We start from the raw sequence: 22032 nt of genomic DNA, 5'->3' as shown, positions 1-22032 counted from the left end.
TAGGCGACTGACTCTACGGGTGACTTGCACCCAGGCCCCGAGACACGGTGACCGCCGACCGGACAGCCCAGGCGGCTACGAAGAGACTAAGAGACTGTGGGCCGGGGGAGCGTCCACAGTGTGGACACGCCCTCACGGCGCCGCGGGAATTCATCAGGCCTCGCGAGATTCCATCGCGCTCCTCAGAATGGCGAGCAGTTTGAAACCTGGGAGGTTAATTTCTGGAATTTCCATTTGGTATTTTCAAAGCGACAGGAAGCGAAACTGCAGGTAAAGGGTGTGTGTGTGTGTGTGTGTGTGTGGTGTGTGTGTGGTGTGTGTGTGGTGTGTGTGGTGTGTGTGTGGTGTGTGTGTGGTGTGTGTGTGTGGTGTGTGTGTGTGTGGTGTGTGTGTGGTGTGTGTGTGGTGTGTGTGTGGTGTGTGTGTGGTGTGTGTGTGTGTGTGTGTGTGTGTGTGTGTGTGTGTGGTGGCTGCTGAAGTTGGCATCACCTGCCTAGTAGAGATTTAAAAAACAGACCAAAAAACAGAGGCGAAAGTAAATTAAACCGCTTCCCTGAGACACACCGAGGAGAGCCAGGCTTGGCCCAGGGTGGACCGGCTTTGGAGGTTTCAGCCTCTGAAACGCTGTTGTGTCCTCCCCACCCCCAGGAACTCGGTCATGGAACGGCGGGGACCATCCGGCCCGCGGGACACAGAAGGCCCAGAAACCATTGGGCCTGGCCCTGCCCAGGCATCAGGGGTGAGTTAATTAGAAGTTTGACCAAATGCAGCAGGCTAATTTTTAAGTTGATAGTTTTGTATGGCCCGCAGATGGTGTTATAAATACCCAAATGGCCCTTGGCAGAACAAAGGTTCCCCACCCCTGATATGAAACCAAAAGAGCATCTCAGAGACAGCCGTGGGCGGCACCCTGGGAAGGTTTTTGGGGTAATCTGGCGAAGGTCCCGGGGTCCAGCTGTAGATCTTGGCGCCCACGGGCGGCCCCGTGGAAGTCCGGGCAGTTGATTTGAGGAGAGGTGGAGAGACACTTCCAGGTAGTGAGTTATGATAATGTGTTAAGATTCTGTGAGCGTGGTGGCGGAACAGAACATCACCGCGACTATTTATATTTTTGTTCTTAGTTTAGAAAATGTGGTTTACAGCATGCACCATTTAATGGACTTGGCTAACTTAGCTATGAAATTTAAAATGTGATCATTATATCATTTTTACGCAGTATCACACGGAGAAAGCGATTTTCTAGTTTTCAGCTTTGAAAAAAATGTATTCTATCCATCATTTGAGATATTTTGGCACTTTTCCCCTGCTTTGTTCTTGAAATCCGCTTTTTGAGAGATTGCTCTTGAACAAAGGTAATTGGTGTCTTACAAATATCATTTGAATAATCACTATCCCTGATGTGAAGTAATATCCTAGGGACTGTATAATCACAGGCCTCTTAAATCTGCTTAGGCTACACTGTAATAAAGAGTGCAGACTTGTTGAAAGAGCGCTCTGCTCCAAAGGACGTTTTTGTTGTTTTTAATCCTCACCCTAGAGCAGTGGTCGGCAAACTCATTAGTCAACAGAGCCAAATATCGACAGTACAACGATTGACATTTCTTGTGAGAGCCGAAAACCGACTTCTGCGCATGGGCCACAAAGTTTCAATTGCACTGTACGTGCGCGCCCGCACGTGGTATTTTGTGGAAGAGCCACACTCAAGGGGCCAAAGAGCTGCATGTGGCTCACGAGCCACAGTTTGCCGACCACGGCACTAGGACATTTTTTTCCACTGATTTTTTTTAGAGAGAGTGGAAGCAAGAGAGGGACAGAGACCCATTGGTTGCCTCGGGCACATACCACAACCTAGGGCTGGGATCAAACCTGAAACCCAGTTATGTGCCCTTGACCAGGAATGAAACCTGTGACCCTCGGTGTGAGGGCTGACACTCTAACCACTTAGCAACACTGGCCAGGGCCCAAAGGACATTTTTATCAGCTATAGATATTAGATATATTATAATAAATGATAGTTGGTGATGAAAATATTTAAATAGCAAAGTTGACTCTGAATTCTCTCATGAAGAAGTCTCTATCTCCTATTTTATAGTAGTTAGTTATAAAAAAAAGTCTGTTTTTTTTAAAGTGGATCCATAAAATGAGAATATCTTGTTTAAAATACAGATGCCCTATTTGTAAGCTATATTGTTCTTCTGACCCATAAAGCCATTTGCAAAAATTAAAAAACTTCTTATCGCTCATGGTTCATGAAAGGGGTTTTCAATTAATTAATAAAACATTGTGATTAATATTTACTCCAGGTTTTATGTATGGGTTAATATTTTATCTGGTTAACATTTGCTAATAGTATATTAGCTAAGAGTTTGATAGGTTACATTTCTGTTGAAGGAATACTTTTTTTCTGTTTTCTGATGTTTCCTGCTCTATGGAGGAAGCCCCACTTATTATAAAACGTCTAGTTTCTTTCCACTCCCTTATTCTCTTCTCCCCAGGGAAGAGGAATGATTTAATCTGTTTGGGGGTTTGGAAGGAGAACTTGGGCATGTGTAACTCAGCTCCTTCCTCTCCTGGGTCCCAGGGGAGCAGCTGCCCTCAGAGAGCCAACATCTCCTAGCTTTTCTGTGCTGTCAGGACAGGCTGGAGATGTAGTTTCGTCTGTGATTGGACTGGTGAGTGTCTCATTCTAGGGTTTGGTATTGTGAAGAAGTCTATTTGCCTGCAGATATGGTCTGTGTCCGTCAACCTAGGCCTTATCAATAAAACATGGGATATTTTGGCTCTCCTTCAGCTTACTCTTTTGTGTCATTTCCCAATCTGTTCAGAACTCAGTGTGGAGGAGAGTTCCAGTTGACAGACCACCTCACAGACCCACACACCCCTGCGCCAATGGGCTTAATCTTAGGTTGTTAACTAGAAGTGCAGCTTGTGAGAGTGAGGATTGAATTCTGGCCTGGCAGTTGTCTTAAGTGTGGGTGGCTCTGTGCTAAATGCTAGACATGATCCTTTTTTTTTTTTTTTTTACTGTTGTTGAGTTGCTGCAGCTTTTGGCATCTTTGTCCATAGGCAAGAAGCTGCTTTTATACAGGTGATTATGTTTCTTTACAGACAGAGGTGCAGGCACCAGGGTCTAAGCTGAGGTGTGGGTCTTTGGCACATCCATGGGGATCTTAGAGGGCAGACTGCTGCGGGTGTGGCAAGCATTGTATGATAGGGGAGAGTCTTCTCCTATGGACTTCAGCTATGTGGGAGCAGAACAATATTTGCCCTTTGAGAACTGCGACGAGCTGATCTTTGCATGGGCTTAGGGGCACTGGTGGGATTCTGCCTTTAACCAACACACCAGATTGAGGAAGGCAGTGGGATGGCTACTCCAATTTCTGTTCTGTTCCTATGTTGTTTTGACTGCTTTCCCAGTGAAGAAAAGGAACAACTGATCTTCAAGTCATGTGCCTCGTCCACAGAAAAAGAAACCAGGCACAAAAGATCATGTACTGTCTAATTCCATTTATATGATGTTCAAAAACCAGACATAACTAATATATGAAGAAACAGGATATCAGAATATTTGGTTTCTTCAGGGGGTTATCACCTGAATGGGGCTCCCAGCAGCCTTCTGGGGTGTTGGGAGTGTTCTATACCTTGATCTAGGTATTGGTTACTCATTTGTATGCATAGATAAAAATGTGCTGAGTTGTATACTTAAAAGCCGTGTACTTTATTATATCTCAGTTTTAAAAGAAAGCATTTATCTGGACATAGATGCACACAGACTTCTCAGGGCAAACACCTTAGCAGCATGTTCCCAGTCTAAAGTATTTTCCCCTTTGGTTCCTAATTGCCATAGGGGACACAGCCTGCTGGGAGAAAGGGCTTGTCAAATTCTATAATACCCTACTGTTTCCAACCTTACCATTTTATTTATTTATTTATTTATTTATTTATTTATTTATTTATTTATTTATTTATTATGCCTTCTTGGCCCCTCTTAGCTGCTCTGGAGACTCACCAGATGGAGAGTGATAGCACTGACTATTTACCATGCAATCAGATCAGTCCAAGATTAATGCTCCAGGTGTCCTATCTTCTAGTAGGGCAGGTCCTCTACCCAGCCTGAGGTCTATTCCTGCACCAAATAGAAAATATATGCACAATATTGCAAATTTCTGCACATATATAACAATGATCTAAACGAGAGGTTAGAAAACTTTTTCTATAGAGGAGCAGATAAGCAATATTTTATGCTTTGCTGGATATATGATCTTAATTCTTATGAAAACAGCGATAGACAGTACATAAACAAATGAGTGTGGCTGTGTTCTAATAAAGCTTTATTTACAAAATCAGGTGGAGGGCCAGGTCAGGTGGGCCAACCCCAGGTTTTAACTGTGCAATCATCCTGAAAAGTTAACAAGGAAGAGTTTATTCCATTTTTGTTTGTTTTGTTTTTGCAGAGAAGGAGACTGATGCTTGGTGAGCTGCATGAGCTTCCCACATTATTCATGGAGTGGTGAGTGATTTCCAACTGGAACTCATATAAAGAATTATATTCATGGTATTGATATTTTATTGTTTTTTTAAAAAATATATTTTATTGATTTCAAAGAGGAAAGGAGAGGGTGAGAGAGAGAGAGAGAGAAACATCAATGATTAGAGAGAATCATTGATCAGCTGCCTCTTGCATACCCTGAACTGGGGATCAAGCCCATAACCTGGGCATGGGCCCTGACCAGGAATCAAACCATGACCTCCTGATTCGTAGGTTGATGCTCAACCACTGAAACACTGTGGCTGGGCTCTTTTATTTTATTTCATGTTCTTTCTTTAAGGTCTGTGAAGGTGAGGGCCATGTCAAGTAGTGCTTAGCATTCAAAAAGGCACACAATAAATATTTTCTCATTTGAGCATTTTTGTGTAACTTCATCTTGAAACATTTTCTATTCAGGTTTCTTTATGAGATTATAATTAGGCAATCAGAAGTGTAGATGAATAGAAAAGCAGAAATCGAGGTTTAGATTCTGGTCTCTTCCAAGTTAGCTGTGTGACTCAAAGTCCCTAAGTGGATGAGGCTTTGTGTGGGACTCATTCCAAGGTATCTAAATTTTAAAAGAGGACACCTAAAGAAGGCAACATTCTAACTTTATTTTTAGTAGAGCCAAATTGTATACAGATGAAGGAGCTAATTCAGAAGAGCATCTTAGATCAAACTGCATTCGTATCTTCATCTTGTTTATTAAGATGCCCATGTGATTGTAGACACACTAAATGACATGAAATGCCCTGCCCATCACATCCCATCCTTTTGAAGCCAGTAACAGGCTACAGAGAGTTTTCAGACCAAGAAATAAAATTAGTCATTGTTAAATACTATCCTATCAAGGGATGCAAATATACATTTCCTTCCCCTCAGTGCTTCCCAAGAATTAATAATACCCATTTATTTCATATTTATAAAAAGGAATTGACAGGTAATTGTTTGAGTTGTTGCCTTATTGCCTTTACTTAGATTTTAAAAATTAAACCAGAATTCACATCTGAGGGCTGCACATGAACAATCCATAGTTACTACTTTGTTCTTGGGATACCCCTTACTTTTAAAGTGTGTGAAATGTAGCACTCAGGAAAAAGGAAGGGGAAATTATGTTTTTATTGTATAAATCATCTACTCTTTCCTTGCTGCAAAAAATATTTTAATGGGAAAGTACATTACCCTTCAATTTAAAATAAATGCAATCATATTTTCTTTTTAATGCAGTTTGACCAGTTTGGCCGTGACAGTGTCCCCAAGGACTTCCATGGGGAAGTGAGACACAGGGAAGCAGAGTGGCAGAGGGTGGTGAAAATCCACTTTGCTTTCTTTATGATTTCACCTAAGGCCTCATAGCTTTTACTTAGGGCCAGTCCTGCAAGACAAACATTTCTTATTTTAATACCCTAAGAGCATTTTGCTAGAAACAAATTTACTATCTTTGTTCTTTTTCAAACTATTCCCAGTCTGAGGAATCTCATGTAGAAATCTGATCATGTCAATTGGCTACTTAAAATTCCTCAGGTGTTCCTCATTTTCTAGAGCAAACAGTAGACATTCCTTATCTTCAAGCATAGTCCTCTCATGATCTGTCTCTCCTTCACTTTAAAAATGTTCTATTTCCATGCCGGCTGGTGTTGCTCAGTGGTTGAGTGTTGACCTGTGCCTAGGTTACGAGTTCTATCTCCATGAAGGGATGTGCAGGAGGCAGCTGATAGATGATTCTCTCTCATCATTGATGTTTCTATCTTTCCCTCTCTCTTCCTCTCGCTCTCTAAAATCAATAAATACATATTTAAAAAATTTTAAAAATATTCTATTTCCACATGCATTTTGAACTGCATCTATTCTAAATGGACTTTAGCTCTATGGGCCAAGTGTTTTCTAGACTCAGTGCCTTTGCATATGCTGTGCCTTCTCCTTAGGATATCCTTTCTCTGATTTATTACCTAAATAAGCACCCACTTTGGCCCAGGTATCACAACCTCTGGGAAAGCTTTTTTTTTTTTTAATATATATTTTATTGATTTTTTTTACAGAGAGGAAGGGAGAGGATAGAGAGTTAGAAACATCGATGAAAGAGAAACATCGATCAGCTGCCTCCTGCACACTCCCTACTGGGGATGTGCCTGCAACCAAGGTACATGCCCTTGACTGGAATAGAACCTGGGACCCTTCAGTCCTCAGGCTGACGCTCTATCCACTGAGCTAAACCAGTTAGGGCATGGGAAAGCTTTTTGACTTTCTTAGCTAGAGATTGGCATTTCCCCCACTATGTAAGGTTGGCTGCAAAACGACAAATTTTCCTAAGTATCAGCCTCCATCAACACACTTAGTGCCCCCAACAAGGGCTGTTCACTTTTGTATGCTTAGTGACTGGCATAGTGTAGAATTTAATAAAATTTTGTTAGAAAGAATGAATGACTATTTTATATAAGAGAAAATTATTTTAGGTTTCTAACATTTTGTTTTATAATATTAATATAAGTAGGAGTTTTTATTTTTTTTCCTCATGATTTTAGTTGTACTTTAAAAGTTTTTATTGATGTATATTATTGACTAAAAATAATATCCTATTAGTTTCAGGTGTACAACAAAAATGATTTGATATTTGTATAATTGTGAAATAATCACCACAATAAGTCTAGTTAACATCTGTCACCATACATAGTTACAAAATTTTTCTTGTGATGAGAACTTTTAAAATCTACTTTCTTAGCAATTTTCAAATATGCAGTGTAATATTGTTAAGTATAGTCACCATGCTGTATATCACATTCCCTTGACTTATTTATTTTAAACTGGAAGTTCATACATTTTGACCCCCTTTACCTATTTTGCCCATACCCACCCCCGGCAACCACCAATCTGTTCTCTGTATACATATAGGAGTTTTTAGAGGGCAGAGAGTAAGTCTAATTTATCTTTGCATTTCTTATGCTAGCATAGTGTCTTGTGGTAAGACTTAATAAATATTTGGTGAGTGAATGGAGGAGTGAGTGGTTAAGTGAATGATGAGGTATAGCGATCTAATAGATGCCAGGGCTCAACCACTATCCATCATTATATATGACAAAAGAAACTAAGGGTGGTGTCAGCCATGCTCCTCTTTCTTTAGAAGCGTGTCTAATGAGATGGCAAAGGGGCTCATAGCCATTGCTCAAAAGCTGGCTTGGGATTAGTGCAGTAAAACATGCACCAATGAAGTCTTTAGTTCATTCGTGTATTGATTTGACAAGTATTTATTGGACCACGATTCCTAATCTGAAACTTGGAAGGCTAGATGTATTTCAGAATTCAGATTTTAGAATGGTGATATATCACATAGTATGTAAAATGGGGTCTAGGGCAGCACTAGGTGATAAGCACATTAATATTTCTGTAGAATAGTATATTTACATTTAGAATACATTGTGAAATAAATGAAAACTATAAATAGGCTTATGCCAGTTCAGGCCAGGTTTTGACTTCAAATGAGTTCAGGTCAGACCAGGTTTTGCTGCCAACTATGTTATGAAAAACTTTCCATTTTCAGAGCTTTTGATGTTTTGGAATGGCGGATAAGGGATGATAGAACTGTAACAATGTTCCTCTGAAAGAAATTTCCTCTGGAAGAAGAAATTTAGAAAGCTATCCAACAAGTGTATACTTGGTCAGTGATTCCCAGTACCATTTTGTTGAACAAAAGTCATCTCAAAGGGTATTATTAAAATCTGAAGAAAAACCTTGATGTCACATGTATTATTCTTAACCAATAGTGAAATAGATCTAATAAGTAGAGTAGAGGGTTTCTAATTCCAAAACAACTGTTATTGCAATCTTTACTATGGGGGAAAACTGTGAAGGGTGGCAAGGGGCAGCAATAAGGGAACAAAAGTAAGTAGCTAAAATTAGAGGTTGCACTGTCCCAGGGTCTGGTAATTAAATTTGTACTTGTACCTGTAAATGCTCCTGAATTGTTACTTTTTCCTGTTATTTAACACTGGACATTCCTCCATCTGTGCAGGATGCATTTCTTTACAGTCAAAAAAAAAAAAAAAAAAAAAAAAAAAAGAAAAGGAAAGGAAAGGAAAGTAGATATAAGAAACAGCTGCCTTGTGTCACCTGTGTCAGGTGGAGAACTATATTCTGTCAATAAAGTTTAAACCTCATTGCTCCTATCCAGATGGCATCTAGAGTTATACCACTGGGAGAAACCCTCATTCAAAACAGTGAGGAAAAATATGTAATATTTTCCGCAGTTGTTCTGGTTGGCAAATGTCTTTAAACTGTTTGCTCCTAGCCCCCACCTTCCTTGGCCTCTGTAGGGAAAGTAAGATTCTAGAGTTGAGCTACCTTTGTGAGGAGCTTCTGCAGACCATACTGAGGCATCCTGTCAAAAGTTTGAAATACTTGTAAATCTTGTGTACTCACATGAACTGGGATTATCTGGCAATCCAAAGGGTGCAGAGTTCATTGAGTCCCAGTGGTCTCATTCTCCCATTTCCCTCTTGTTTTCTCTCTCCTCACTTGCCCTATCCTGCAGGCCTGCCCTGGCTTGCTCACTCCCTCATGTCAGCCTCAGGCTCTCTCTGCATTGGGTCTCTGCTTTGATCATCAATGGCTCACTCACACAGGGTTTTTTTTTATTTTTATATTTTATTGATTTTCTACAGAGAGGAAGAGAGAGGGATAGAGAGTTAGAAACATCGATGAGAGAGAAACATCGATCAGCTGCCTCTTGCACACCGCCCACTGGGGATGTGCCCGCAACCAAGGTACATGCCCTTGACCGGAATCGAACCTGGGACCTTTCAGTCCGCAGGCCGACGCTCCATCCACTGAGCTAAACCGGTTTCGGCCACACAGGGTTTTTAATGTCTTCCCTTTTGCTTCGTGGCAGTGTGACCCCTGATCTCAGCCACGTGGCTCTCAGTGTTCATTCATCGTTATCCTAACCAAACTAACAGTGCTTGAAATAGTAAATGCACCTAGTTGGTTCTCATTTTAATTGGAAGGAATACTAGCTACCTAATTCCCTTTAATCTGCAAGCAAACAAAGCCAAGAACACTACCTTGACCATCCATTGCTTGTTTCTGACCTTGTAATACTGGGTTGTAAACTCTGCAATACTATACCCTTGAGACACCTTGTAAATCACAGTATTTACTATTGAATAAGCTTTCCCCTATCACTGGATTGTTAAGCAGGTGTACACAAAATAAATTGGTTTTATGTTTATATTAGCTCTTTGAACCCATGTTGAATAAGTATTTACGCAAACATTGTGAGTGGTACCTGTTGCATCATCTTACATAGCAAACAATTGCCTTGTGTGGATGTGAGTAGAAACACTGACCACCATACTGGTAACATATCTTAAACTGAAGGGAGTCGGGGGAACTTGTACTGCCATTCATCTGTGACCAGGTACTAGTGTCCTTTCTCAAGAACCATTCTAAGGAGAGCCTTGTGGAGAAAAACATAAGGCCTTCCATTGGTTGAGTCACTTGATATTTTGACATTTTATAAAAATGTTTAACCTATATCATATTAAATAAATATTCACTATGAAATAGAAATAATCTCCATTTTCATAGATGAAGAAATGGAAGCTCAAAGTCAGTGACCTACCCCATGTTACACAGCAGATCAACGGTAAGATCAGGATTTGAATTCTGACTGGTTGGATAGTTAAGCCCATTGTCTTTCCTTTGGGACATATGTCTGGTGTGAAGTTCAAGGAGAATATTCTATATAATAAAAGCCTAATATGCTAAGTGTCTGGTCATCTATTCAACCAATCAAAGCGTAATATACTAATGATATGCTAAGGCTAGTTAACCACTTGCTATGACATGCACTGACCACCAGGGGGCAGTTGACTGGTTGACCATTCGCTGTGGCGTGCACTGACCACCAGGGGGTAGATAGTCGACCAGTTGACCAGTCGCTATGATGTGCACTAACCACCAGGGGGCAGATGCTCTGACTGGTAGGTTAGCTTGCTGCTGGGGTCCAGCCAATCGGGACTGAGCAAGACGGCTGGACATGCCCTGGAGCCCTCCTGTGGCTCCTCCCCGGATGGCCAACCTACTGAGTCCCTCCCCAGCCCTGATCGTGCACCGGTGGGGTCCCTCGGCCTGGCCTGCACCCTCTCGCATTCCAGGACCCCTTGGAGGATGTCAGAGAGCTGGTTTCGGCCTGATCCCGCAGGCCAGGCCAAGGGACCCCAAGGGTGCACGAATTCTTGCATCAGGCCTCTAGTTAAATTAATAAAATATTGTTACTGTCATCAAAATGTATAATTTCCTGGGTGAAACCAGTCATACAAATAAATTATTTAGAGAAGAGATCAAGTAAGTTTAATTGTACACCAAAATGTCAACTGGTTTAGACTATATAGTTCACTTGGTAAACTGTCCTATCCTGCCACACAATATGGTTTGTAATGGGGAGCAGAGATCTGACAAACTACAGCCTGAGGCCAAATCTAACTATGCTCATTTATTTACATATCTTCTATGATGGCTGCTCTCTTGTTATAGTGACAGAGGTGAGTAATTGCAACAGAGATGATTATATGGCTCATCAAGCTGGAAATATTTACGATTTGGCCCTTTAAAAAAAAAAAGTTTATCCGTCTCTGCTGTAAAGCATAAAAGTAAATACCTGAAATGAAGAAATAACAAATGAATATATAGCAGAACAAGCCATCTGCTATAATGAATATGTCTTTAGCCTTTTACACAAGAATTAAATGCCTTAGCTCTTACAAAAGGTATCTTATTCCCTTTACATGTTATTAAAGTTATAAATGAATATATATTTTAAGACCCTGGCAAGAATGTAGGTTCTGGATGGGTTTGTTTATTGATGGACTCATTTTTTGCCATTTCAAGTTGTTAGCTTTGTTAAAAAAGTTAATACCCCCAAACAAACAAAAACTTCAGCATGCCCCACTCAAAACATGTCTAGTTTTTTTTTTTTTTTTTTTTTTTTTTAAATATATTTTATTGATTTTTTACAGAGAGAAAGGGAGAGGGATAGAGAGTTAGAAACATCGATGAGAGAGAAACATCGATCAGCTGCCTCCTGCATACCCCCCACTGCGGATGTGCCCGCAACCAAGGTACATGCCCTTGACCGGAATCGAACCTGGGACCTTTCAGTCCGCAGGCCGACGCTCCATCCACTGAGCCAAACCGGTTTCGGCAACATGTCTAGTTTTGATGAAACTAATAGTCAAATGCAAAATGAAGAAGGATATTGAGCCTAATTTGGAGTTCATGTTTATCTATTTGGTACATGGGGAGATATCTTAATATTTAATAATTGCATTCTATTGACTCTTTATAAACAGTGTCCCTAATTACCTGAAGGTTTTACATTCTTCAGCTGGTGACTGGTTTTCAAATTTCATGCGATGTTTAGCTTGAGTGGAAAAACAGGAAATAAGGCAGCAGTGTGACACAGAGGAAGTGGCTCAGGGAGCCTGGAGTTCTAATCTTGGCTGTGCAGCTCACTGGCTAAACCAGACATTTAATCTCTCTCTGCCCTCATTTCCTGTAACCTGAGTTTGGAGACACACAGTGTGTGTGTGTGTGTGTGTGTGTGTGTGTGTGTGTGTGTGTGTGTGTGTGTTTGGCGGTGGGGGGTGCGGGGCGGGGAGAGAGGGAGAATAGGGCCTTCAAACTTTATGCCTACTTACCTTACGTCTGAAAAACCTATTGTACCTCTCCATATCTTTGGGATTCCTAACAACAGAATTAACCTAGTTGAATTATTAATTCCAACACCTATTTAGAGAATATTCTAAAAGCATGTCAGCTTCTTTCTGGCTATAAAGTGAGGTGTTATAGGAGGTTAGTTGGGGTGAACCAGGAAAGAGGGAGGCCATGCTGTGTTAACTGAAATCTCCACCTTGTGAAAGTCCATTGTTTCCTGTAAGCCTGGTTAGGGAAAATAAATGGGAAAGGAATCTTCAGTCTGATCTACAGAAGGTCAAAATTCTCCTTTACCAGAAGGATCTGCTTTACTCAGTTGGCCAACCAGGCCTGGCTTGAATGTTAAAATCACCCAATATGGCCTAATCAAACTTCTACCAGGGACAACTGGTCAACCTGAGGCCCATTTACCTTTATCTGCAGCTGTCTGTTCTATAGAGAGTCTGGAAACTTAGTTTGCTGGAGTCTGTGGGTACCTAGTTGTTTCTTAAACCCCAACAGCCCTGACTTTTTCCTGGGCACAAGGGGAAACTGGCCTCATTTGGCTGGTGCCTGTGGAGTCTTGTGGTTTTTCAGTTTTCTCTCAGGACAGTTTCTCATATGGCTGGGAAAGGACTTACTCTATTCTCCACAGGGAAGTATTTGAGAGTTGCTAGTTTAATGTTTTTCAATTCTTATACATTCTTTACTGACTGCTTATATTAGCTGTTCCTGACAGAGGTGTATAAAATTTCTTTGAGACTGGCTCTAGCTGGTTTGGTTCAATGGATAGAGCATTGGCCTGCGGACTGAAGGGTCCCAGGGTTCGATTCTGGTCAAGGGCACATGCCTGGGTTGTGGGCTCAATTCCCAGTATGGGATATGCAGGAGGCAGCCGATCAGTGATTCTCTTTCATCATTGATGTTTCTATATCTCCCTTCCTCTCTGAAATCAATTAAAAATATTAAAAAATAGGAGACTGTAGGTTTGTCAGTTTTTCTTTTAACTCTGTCAATATTTGCTTTGAAAAATTGGAAGATATGTCTTTGGTGCATACAAGTTCAGGACTGTTTCATCTTCTTGGTAAAGTTTCATTTTTATTATTATTAATCTTTTTATTCCAACTCATTTTTTTCTCCAGAAGTTTATGTGGTTTAACACTTGCCTGGTATGTCTAGTCCCCTCCACCCTTAGATTTAATTCACTTTATTTTGCTGCTATAAAAAGCATTTTGGTGGCTACAGCAGAATCCCGAGTTCTCTACAATGACACCAGATGTGGCTCTTCCAAGATGATCAGGGAATTTCTGATCAGGAGACTGAGTGCTGTCTCATCCCAGGTCAGAGTGAGAAAGTTGGGCTGTGCCTTGGAGATGGCATGAAAGATGGCTTAAGCCAAGTTAGCCCAGGGTGGCGGCAAAATACCATGGATTAGCAGTAGCTTGTTGGAAGGAGGGACAGAGAAATTATCACTATGGAAGGAAGGGATCAGAAGCAGAATCGCAGAGTGACAGTGTCCATTCACCTTGCTGGGAGAGTGTAGGATTTGCTGATTTATTTCCTAAGTAGTCTTGCCTCAGCTAATGCATGCCTTGCCTAGATGAGGACACTCATGAAGGAAGTTACCACTTCCTTGGAACGTTCGACATCTAGATCAACTAGTGGCCAGGTGTACGAAATTTGGGGATCTCTCTCGCAATCTGGAACCACTGGCTCCTAACCGCTCACCTGCCTGCCTGCCTGATCACCCCTAACTGCCTCTGCCTGATTGCCCCTAACCTCTCTGCCTGCCTGATCACCCCTAACTGCCCTCCCCTGCTGGCCTGATCTCGCCCCTAACTGCTCTCCCCTGCTGGCCTGATCGCCCCTAACTGCACTCCCCTGCTGGCCTGATCTCACCACCAACTGCCCTCCCCTGCCGGTCTGATCTTTCCTCCAACTGCTTTCCCCTACTGGCCTGATCACCCCTAACTATCTCTGCCTTGGCCTCCACCACCATGGCTTTGTCTGGAAGGAAGTCGGACATCCGGAAGATGGCCGGTTGACCCGGTCTAATTAGCATATTACCCTTTTATTAGTATAGATAGATTATATAGGATAGGATTGCTTAAGTGGTGGGGAAAAGCCTTTTTCAGCAGGAGGAGATGCTCTTGGCAGACAAAAATACATAATCCCTATATCTGGACTGATAGCCAGCCATATGCACTATACTGCCAAACTGGTCATTAAAATATTGAACCGCTTTCTTACACCTTACACCAAACAGCTGTTGCCCTTAAAACCTCTCCTCAGCCCCCACCTTAGGTTCTGCCTTCACAGTTCACCCAGATTGGGTTCTGATTGGTCAGTTTCTATGTCAGTCAGCGTCAAAAGCTCCACCTCCTACGCAGCCATTGGCTCCTCGCAGTTCACCCAGATTTGACTCTGATTGGTCAGTTTCTATGCCAGTCAGCATCTCCGGGCCTGATCAGAGAGGCGGGGCTGATCATCAGCTGCCCCAGGCTGCTGGCAATCTGGCTGAACTGCTGACCTCTTGGAGAGAGAGAGAGAGGAGCGGCTTCTGGCGAGGCCCGGAGAGAGAGAGTGAGGCAAGGGCTGATCAGCAGCTGCCATGGAGGCTGCAGACCAGACCCTGCTTCTCTCTCCTGGCCTTGCCAGAAGCTTTGGCAGCTGCTGATCATCCCCGCCCCCCCTTCTCTCTCTCTCTCTCTCTCTCTCTCTCTCTCTCTCTCTCTCTCTCCGAGAGGTCAGCAGTTCAGCCCGCTCACCATTCCCCATCTACTTGAGCCTGCTGCGTGCGCAGACCGAGTTTGTCTTGGTCATCCCTTTGGTCGTTTTGGATGTTACGGACCCTAGCTCTTTATATATACACTCAGTGGCCAGATTATTATGACCACCCCATGACCACCCCATCAGTACTTCGTTGGGCCACCTTTTGCCTTCAGTACTGCGGCGATTCTTCTTGGTATTGACTCCACAAGATGTTGAAAGGTGATGCGAGGAATCTGACACCATGCCTGATGAATAGCACTGTCCAGTTCTGTGATATTTGATGGTTGTGGAACCAGCTGCCTGATGGCTCTTTTAACTTCGTCCCACAAATGCTCAATTGGATTGAGATCTGGTGATTGTGGAGGCCACCTAAGCAAGGTAAAGTCTCCCTCGTGTTCTTGAAACCACTCCTACACAATACGAGAACGGTGGTATGGCGCATTGTCTTGTTGGAAGAAGCCATCTCCATTGAGATACGCCATCAACATGATAGGATGAACTTGATCAGCAATGATACTTAGGTATGTTGTGCTATTCAGACATTGTTCCACACGAATTAAAGGGCCCAAATCATTCCAGGAAAACATGCCTCAAACCATAACACTGCCCCCACCAGCTTGAAGGGTTGTACTCATGCATGTGGGGTGCATGCTTTCATGCTGTTTCCATGAAATTCTCACTCTGCCATCTGCATGATACAACTGGAAACGTGATTCATCTGACCACATGACTTTTTTCCAATGCTCGACTGTCCAATCCTTGTGTTCCTGTGCGAATTGGAGATGTTTTATCTTGGTAACTGCAGACAGCAAAGGTGTTCCAACAGACCTTCAGCTTCCATATCCCATACGATGCAGTGTACGGCTAATTTGCCTACAAACGTCAGGTGGTCATAATAATCTGGCCAGTCAGTGTATATATAGATAAGTCATTATGATTCCCACTTAGCCAAGGATACCTTAGAACTGGTATGCTGGTCTCCTGCTTTTTGTCTCTGAAAGGGTGCCACCCTGAGTACCTTATCCTCAAGAAAAGCCCCAGGAAGAAGTCAAGGGAGGAAAGAAGAGAGTTCTTCTCCAGGAACTTCATCATCATGTCCTTGACATATGGCCCAGCTTGGTGTCCAAGACTAATTGCTGTCACTATCCTTGTCCTCTTTGCCTGCCCCAAACACCGGCATCAACTCAGTCTTTAGTCTTTGGAGAAGTCATAGTGTACCTTTACCATTAATTTCTTCAAGTCTGTCTGAGTCATTTAATCTCTCCATTAATGTGAGTGATTATCCTTTATAATAAAAGCCTAATAGGCTAAGTGTCCAGTCATCCATTCAACCAATCAAAGTGTAATATGCTAATGATATGCTAAGGCCACTCAACTGTTCACTATGACATGCACTGACCACCAGGGGGCAGAAGCTTTGACTGGTAGGTTAGCTTGCTGCTGGGGTCCAGCTGATTGGGACTGAGCAAGATGGTCCAGACATGCTCTGGAGCCCTTTCGCAGTCTCTCCCCAGCTGTCCAACCTTCCGCGTCCCTCCCCAACCCTAAGTGTGCACCCGTAGGGTCTCTCGGCCTGGCCTGCGCTCTCTCAACATCCCCTGGGGGGATGTTGAATAGCCGGTTTTGGTCCAATCCCTCAGGCCAGGCCAAGGGACCCCACTGGTGCACGAATTCGTGCACTGGGCCTCTAGTATTTTTATAAATTAAGCACCAAGTAAATGTTAACTATTATTACCCTTTCTTTAATAATTTCTAGTGTACTGATTGTATAGTCTCTCAGCTTGTTCTACCATCTGGGGTTCTTGGAGGTGTTAATTTTCCTGTGGTCACATCTGTTGACTCTCTCTTAGGGTGGATTGCTTCTTTGTGAGATATGTAATTTTTTAATGTTTGGCTCATTTTTAGCTAGGTTTATTTTTAATGAATTCAAGTGCTTTGGGTTTATTGAGCAATTTGTGGTTTGCTTCTGTTGAGTCTGCTCGGATTTTCACTGGTTTGAAGAAAACTTTTAGGTTAATTTCTGAATCATGGAATCTAGACTTGCCCATGGTGAAGCCTGCATTTTTTTTTAGAACACTTTTTGCACTTTTGGGTCCTTTCTTTAAAAGTGTTTTTATTGATTTCAGAGAGAGAAGGGGAGAGGGAGAGAGAGATAGAAACATTGATGAGAGAGAAACATCAATTGACTGCCTCCTGCATGCCCCCTATTGGGGATTAAGCCCGCAACCTGGACATGTGCCCTGACCAGGAATCGAACTGGTCACCTGCCAGTGTTTGGGACAATGCTCAACCAACTGAGGTACACAAAGGGTTTGGGAATCCTTTTTATACATATATACATTTGTATGTATATGTGTGTGTATTTATATTTTACCCACTATTCAAGATTTTGTGGGATTTGGAGTCCTTTTTTCTCAATGTCTGCATGGTAAATTTTAGTTTGCAGCCAACTGTTTAATATTTGGCCTTTCCTCACAACGCAAATATACAAAAACCAGCAAACTCCTAAACTTCAGGGAAATCTGTTTTATTTCATTTATCCTGAGGATGGTAATGAATTGGCCAAGGGGCTATCATAAAAAATAAAAACAAAACAAAACAAACTGACTGCTATAGGCCAGGTATAAATAATAAAGAGGCTTTGTTGCATGAGAAATTTAGCTAGGCCTTATATTCATAAACAGTGCAAAGAGAGTCAAAATTTTATTTTATATATATTTAGAGGTTTAAGGTAGTGAGAAAAATATAAAATGGTAGGCAAGCTGAAAATACCTGGCATTGGGACTTATGTAGAATTTTTTTATTGCTGTCAATAATTAGGTGGTGTTTCTTAACCTTTCCTGGGGACAGAAAAATGAAGTTAACATGTAAATATTTCTATAAATTTTCAGGGGATCCATCGAAAGACATCTTTGAATTATATGGTATTTGGGCTAGAGTTAAAATAAATTCATCATAATTGAGCACCTTGTAAGTGTTTCTGAGGGGCTTCCAAGCAGGCATCCATCCTTTCTACCCAATCTCTCAATAATTTGATCAATTAAAAAATGTGTAATTTAAAGAAATCCTTTTTGTTACAAATAGAGGTCAGGTTGGGGATATGGGTCAATAGAGAGCCATAACTGACTCCCAGGACTAGCCTGATTTACCCATCTGGACCCTGGTAGTCCAGACCAGGGCTGATGTTTCTACCTGGGTAATTAACTACTAAGTACCAAGTACTTAGGGTAAGTACTATGACAGGGAAGTAATAATAAGTAGGAAGATCAAAAGGGTAAGTTTCCTCTCAGAGAAAATAGGCAGTGGACTTCAGCTATAGATCAGATATACTTTCCAAATTTACCAAGGACAGAGAAAGTAAGTGGTGGAGAGGCTTGGGGAAAATCCCTCCCATGGAGACCAGGAGAGGGCAAAATATTTCCCCTCAGCAATGCTGATTATTGAGGACAGGTGCTTACTTGTATGTAGGAGAGACTAGTCAGCTTAAAAATTTGCCATGAAAAATCCTCAACCGGAGTGATTTATACCCAGATTGCCCTTCTAGAATAGCTGGTGCCAGCAGGACAGCTCCTCATCACAAGAGGCATTTATGGATGCTGATTATGAGGGACTCATCCCTGATACCATCTCGTTTCCCTGGCAACATGGCTCCACCTCCACAGCTCAGAACACAACTTTCCCAAGTCCATTGTCCTTGGGAAATTACATGCAATTTACTGAATACCTGGAAGTGGTACTCTTCTTTCCTCTCACAAGATTGCATTTTTAAGGAGTTTACAGTAGGATTTCAGGGACTGATAAAAATCACTAAAAGGTTGCCTGTCCACCTTAAGATGCACCATGAGGAAAATCCATTGCTTTTTAAAATTTAGTACTTTAAAAAATCGATTCTTATTCACTTTCCTGAAATCTTAATTTTTCTTTCATTATTTTTGGCTTGTATGCTATTAAGTCACAAACCTATGGCTTCTTTGCACTACTTCTCACTGCCCTTATGCCTTAGGTCATTTATAAACTCCAGTCCCTTTTTTCCTCTTAGGTTCTTTCTCATTTTTCTATTTTAGTGACTCATCTCAGTATGTTCTGAAAGCCTCTGAAAGAAATTGTGTGCCTATTAAGAATCCTTTAAGACACAGTGTTCTCATAAATGCAACTTTGTGTAGCTGCTGTGGATCTGAAATTTTTGGCTCCAGTTTCACTTGAACTGGGATTAGCGTTTTCTGGGGCCCAAACAGCTCAGCTGCCTCTGTAAGGATTCAGTGGTTACAAGCCAGGACCACAGAGCACAGCTTTGAGTCCCTCCGTCAGGACCTCTTCCACGCATGCTCACTGGTAAACATTGATGTGTAAGCATTAATTCTTGCTTAGAAGGAAATGGAAATGGCTTTTCTTGGATTCCAAGCCCATCTTTTGGTTTTATTTCTGACAGATCTCTAATTTTCCTTGGACTTCTTGCCTGCTTCCAAAAGCAATTTCGGAAGTTGTTGGGGAAAAGTTAAATGTAAAATTTGAGCCAGATATTTTACTCTTTGTTCTTCAGTTACATCTTAAATAACCTTACAAATGAGGAAACTGAGGTTTAAAAAGAAAGTGGAGGAGTCTGGATTTGAACCCAGAATTAACCAACATTAAAGCCAGTTCTTTGCTCTGCTCTGTAGTGCGCTCTTATAAGGTTATATCTCTGTATACCTTAACATCACACCAATCAAGGCAGGTTGTAAAAATTATACTGCACAGTGCCCATCTTTTTATTTTTTTAAATATATTTTATTGATTTTTTTACAGAGAGGAAGGGAGAGGGATAGAGAGTTAGAAACATCAATCAGTTGCCTCCTACACACCCCCTACTGGGGATGTGCCCGCAACCAAAGTACATGCCCTTGACTAGAATCGAACCTGGGACCCTTCAGTCCGCAGGCCGACGCTCTATCCACTGAGCCAAACCAGTCAGGGCTGCCCATATTTTTATCTGAAAAAAACAAAAAACAAAACAAAAAACAAACAAACAAACAAACAAAACACGTGTAGGAGATATTCTTTACCCAATGTTTCAAACCTGTTTAATTCATTTCACAAAGCCTTGTTTTACTGACTTTCATCACCATTCAATTAAGTTTTATAACTATTTCCAGATGTAACCACTGAAAGCAGTAGCTGTTGTTACAACCCTTTTCTATATATACTTGCTTAGACGTTTATGTACACATACACACCTATATCCTTTATTTACTTATTTAAAATTCTATTAGATATGATTATGGTTTTGGACTTCCTGTTTTTCACTTAATAATGTCTTGAAGATGTTTATATGTCACTTCAAATAGGACTGCTTTATTCTTCTTAATGCAACATAGTAGTGATGTTACAGAAGACCAAAGAAAAACCAAGTGATGTTTCAAAGAAGAGGAGGGACACGGTTTAACCCTTTGCACTCGCTTGCTTTTTTCTCGATTCCTTTATTCTACTCGGGATTTAATTTTTTAAATACCCCAGATTTTACAAAGCGTGGCAGTAGAATAAAAAACTGGAGTTTCTTTTCATACAAACTTATTTATTTGGATTTTTTTATATTTCAAATTATTCATACATTCAAAGAGTATAAAAAGAGCTGCTACCGATGCTAACCGTGTCGAGTCACACTCGGCATCCGAGTGCAAAAGGTTAATACACTGGCGGACTCTGGGAATAACTTTCCAAATCTGAGTGAAGGAACATGCATGGGGCTTTCCTTTATATCTCCCTGTGGTCTTTGTCCCGCAAATATGGATTATGCTTCTGGTCCTTTTCCTGGGCCTTGCAAGAAGGCCCCCAGGTGTTGGGGGTCTCCAGGCCATATCTGATGACCTGGCCTGGTGCCAGCGTTAATAACCCTCCCTCCGGGGCAGTGCACTGTCCACAGTAACAGGTTCTGCAAGACCAGTATCTGGGAAGGAGGTAGTGACTTAATTATAGGTTATCCAGAATGTACACTGAGCTTGCCAGCATGAATTCATATCACTATCCCCAAATATCAGGGTTACATTGGAATTAGCCCTTTTTAGCCTTCTCATCCCCCCCACCCCCCTTGTCCCATAGGCTTCTCTTAGCCTTGTGGTACAACGACTACGGGATGTTATAGTGAACATGGACGACGACTGCTCTTAACTGCTTCCAGCTGAGAACGGACGATGACAAAGGGGTTAGCATCCCGTGAGGGGTTTGTAGGGAATTCTGAAGTTTAAAGGCATTCCCATCCAGTTTGCAGGCAGGCATAGGTAAGCAGCGGTCCCACACACATAGAATGTTCCTGTAGGGGAGCACCAGGTGGTGTTTTCAGCCTTGAGGGTAGAGTTGCATAGTTCATCTGGGAGGCAACCTGTTGGATGTTGGGCCTGGGTACTGCTGAAACAAATAGGAGCAACATTAATTAGCTGCACATTGGCCGTGACAGGTCCTATCATTTTTTTCCATCCAATACAATCCCCCTTCCCCCCACGTGCATTTGGTAGTGGAGTCATAACATGCCGCAGGCTGATAAGTATAGCTAACAAAAATCTGGCTTGATGGGGCTTTCCTGTAGGCTACCCGGTCTAGCATATTGGGGTAGTGAGTTTCTAAGCAAGGACACGTGGCAATGGTCCCTATGGGAGGCAAGTATGTGCTAGCTAGTATTATTAGTGGGAGCATGTTATTCCCTCTATTTCTGTTCAGTGGGGGTCCACAACAGTGAACCGCTAGGACAAAGAGCAGTATTATGGCTATTCCTGCAAGGCAGATGTAGCCAAGGATAGCATGACAAGGTGTAGTCCAGCAATTCAAGATGAGGCCTTTGTTTCCTTGCTGTGTGGGAAGCAGTAATTTTATGGTGCTTCTGTGTCCCAACAAGAACAGATGAGTTCTCCTCCTGGTACAAGCCTCGGGTTCCGGCAGCACTCATAAAAAGACAAAATGAGAATTATTAAAAAGATAAAACCAATGATTATCCAGAAATATCAGAGCATATTACCTTTAGGAGGAGATAAGAAAGAAAGATTATTGTTAGGTAGAATTCAGCAGGGCATTTCTGA

The 22032-nt window shown here is 41.9% G+C and overlaps 1 long non-coding RNA gene across 3 annotated transcripts in view; it reads left to right on the top strand.

Annotated features, from left to right (window-relative positions):
• The first annotated feature begins 217 nt into the window (after positions 1 to 217).
• The window catches only part of LOC129149447 (uncharacterized), a 183731-nt gene continuing 161916 nt past the window's right edge, over positions 218 to 22032 (top strand). For all 3 annotated transcript variants that reach the window (XR_008556339.1, XR_008556337.1, XR_008556338.1), the window contains exons 1-3: positions 218 to 270; positions 649 to 739; positions 4455 to 4510. This is a non-coding gene — a long non-coding RNA (uncharacterized LOC129149447). The remainder of the gene's footprint in view (positions 271 to 648; positions 740 to 4454; positions 4511 to 22032) is intronic.

This window comes from Eptesicus fuscus, chromosome 6 (assembly GCF_027574615.1).
Source record: "Eptesicus fuscus isolate TK198812 chromosome 6, DD_ASM_mEF_20220401, whole genome shotgun sequence".
Taxonomy (NCBI): domain Eukaryota; kingdom Metazoa; phylum Chordata; class Mammalia; order Chiroptera; family Vespertilionidae; genus Eptesicus; species Eptesicus fuscus.
The sequence above is the reverse complement of the archived record's forward strand: the minus strand, read 5'-3'. Positions and strand labels throughout refer to the sequence as shown.